Source organism: Miniopterus schreibersii (genome assembly GCF_964146895.1).
Source record: "Miniopterus schreibersii genome assembly, chromosome: 5".
Taxonomy (NCBI): Eukaryota; Metazoa; Chordata; class Mammalia; order Chiroptera; family Miniopteridae; genus Miniopterus; species Miniopterus schreibersii.
Window position 1 is genome coordinate 77,812,675 of NC_138106.1, and position 2,681 is coordinate 77,815,355.

At 39.6% G+C, this 2,681-nt stretch overlaps 1 pseudogene across 1 annotated transcript; it reads left to right on the forward strand.

Annotated features, from left to right (window-relative positions):
* The first annotated feature begins 1,959 nt into the window (after positions 1–1,959).
* LOC308557442 (small ubiquitin-related modifier 1 pseudogene) lies at positions 1,960–2,460 on the forward strand (annotated as a pseudogene). Its single transcript has one exon. The product of its transcript is annotated as a small ubiquitin-related modifier 1 pseudogene (transcript).
* Positions 2,461–2,681: the final 221 nt, after the last annotated feature.

Consider the following 2,681-nt stretch of genomic DNA (forward strand, 5'->3'; position numbering starts at 1 on the left):
ATCCCCCTCCCCACCATTGTCCGTGTCCAGGTTGTGCATATATGCATATAAATTCTTTGGTTACTCTCTCCCCCTCCACCCACCTGCCCTCCTCCAACCCTCTGTGCTGCTATGAACGCAGGGGTGCATAGATTCTTTCTGATTAGTGTTTCAGGATTCTTAAGATATATTCCTAGGAGTGGAATCACTGGGTCAAAAGGCAGCTCCATTTTTAATTTTTTGAGGAAACTCCATACTGTTTTCCACAGTGGCTGCACCAGTCTGCATTCCCACCAGCAGTGTACCAGGGTTCCCCTTTCTCCACACCCTGCCATTTTGACAGGTGTGAGGTGATATCTCATTGTGGTTTTGATTTGCATCTCTCTGATGATTAGCAATGTTGAGCATTTTCTCATGTGTCTCTTGGCCATCCGTATGTGCTCTTTGGAGAAGTGTCTATTCAGGTCCTTTGCCCATTTCTTAATTGGGTTGTTTGTCTTCCTCTTGCTGAGTAATATGAGTTCTTTGTACACTTTGGACATTAGCCCCTTATCAGATACATCCTTGGCAAATATGTTTTCCCAGACCATGGGGTTCCTTTGTATTTTGAGGCTGTTTTCTTTTGCTGTGCAGAAGCTTTATAGTTTGATGCAGTCCCATATATTTATTTTTTCTTTTGTTTCTCTTGCCCTAGGAGATGTATCAGTGAAAAGTACACTATGTGGGATGTCTGTGACTTTACTGCCTATGTCTTCTTCCAGGGTTTTTATGGTTTCGTGACTTACATTTAAGTCTTTTATCCATTTTGAGTTTATTTTTGTGTATGGTGAAAGTTGGTGGTCTAGTTTCATTTTTTTGCATGTATCTGTCCAATTTTCCCAGCACCACTTATTGAAGAGACTGTCATTACTCCATTGGATGCTCTTGGCTCCTTTGTCAAATATGAACTGACCATAATGGCGTGTAGACCCCACCTCTAAATGGAAGAAGTAGATAAGAATATGCGATAGTTTTTCATCTATCACAAGTATCAAAGAGAAGAACATGAGGCACATAAGGTATGTGAGCGATATGAGAAAGCTGAATAAAATTGCAGCATTTCTGTGTAAATGGGAGAAATTTTCAGAAGCAGGTTTGTGAGTGGGAAATTTAATTGAGTATCTTCACTGAAGTTTGTCTACCTAAACCAAGGGCCAGAGTAGAGAGAATTACAAACCAAAGGTAGTTAATGGACTTAGTTCTTTTTTTAATTTTTTTGAGAATGTAAAATTTTATTTATTTATCATATACTAGAGGAATCAATTTATACTATTGATTAATATAAAATTGAATATCTATAGCCAATTCAATATCTTTAACCTTTTAATTTTAATTAAGTTAACCTTATTTTATCTTTATGGGTCTGCTGAGTGCCCATTTAGTCTGTAGAGAATCTTGGTTCACGGAAGGCATGTAAATTTACAAATAAACCCAAATGTCCAACAACCTTAGCTCCAAGGGAGTGACAGGGTCTTCCCTCAAAGACTCCAAGTTATGTAGGAGCCTGGACAGGTGAGGCTCCATGGCAGAGAGGCCTGAGACTCCCCGTGAGCATCTTAGGAACCAGAGTCCTCCAGCTTGGGGGTGAAAGTCAGAAGGTCCTGCATCTTTTATATTACGTAACTCCCAGGGCTTTAGCAAACTGGGGATATGGGAACTTTAGAATACTAAAAATAATACTTTCATAGCTTACAAGTGTTTTAGTATGTGGGACTCAGAATGCTTAGGTTTTATTGTTGTCATTTTAAAATGTAGTTTAGTTTAGTGTAGTTTAGTGTAATTTAGCTTGGGAAGATTATCTCACATTCTCTCTTCTGCACCCAGTTTGTGGATAACTAATTACCAATACCTGAGGGGGGGGGAGACTACAACTCATTTTCTTTTAGAATTATAAAAAATATGACATAGCGGAAGTCCCTCCAGATGCGGTGTTGTGCTGTGGGGAAGAGAGACAGGTTTGTAAACCCCGGAGCGAGCTTCTGCCTACCCGAGGCCGCTGCTGTGCGGAGACCCCCAGGTGAAGCCACCGTCACCATGTCTGACCAGGAGGCAAAACCTTCAACTGAGGATTTGGGGGAAAAGAAGGAAGGAGAATACATTAAACTCAAAGTCATTGGACAGGATAGCAGTGAGATTCACTTCAAAGTAAAAATGACAACACATCTCAAGAAACTCAAAGAATCATACTGTCAAAGACAGGGAGTTCCAATAAATTCATTCAGGTTTCTCTTTGAAGGTCAGAGAATTGCTGATAATCACACTCCAAAAGAGCTGGGAATGGAGGAAGAAGATGTGATTGAAGTTTCTCAGGAACAAACAGGGGGTCATTCAACAGTTTAGATACTATTTTTCTTTTCTTTTCCCTCAATCTTTTTTTATTTTTAAAAATAGTTCTTTTATAATGTGGTGTTCAAAATGGAACTGAAAATTGACCCCCCCCCATCTCTTTAAAACATCTGGTAATTTGAATTCTAGTGCCCATTATTCATTATTGTTTGTTTTCATTGTGCTGATTTTTGGTGATCAAACCTCAGTCCCTTTCATGTTGCTGTCTCCTTTTGAAATATTATGTGCGTGCACAGGGAGGCCACCTTTTTCAGGACTGTGCATTTTCAGGCTCGTGATAAATAAGGTCGACCAATGCAAGTGTTCATAATGACTTC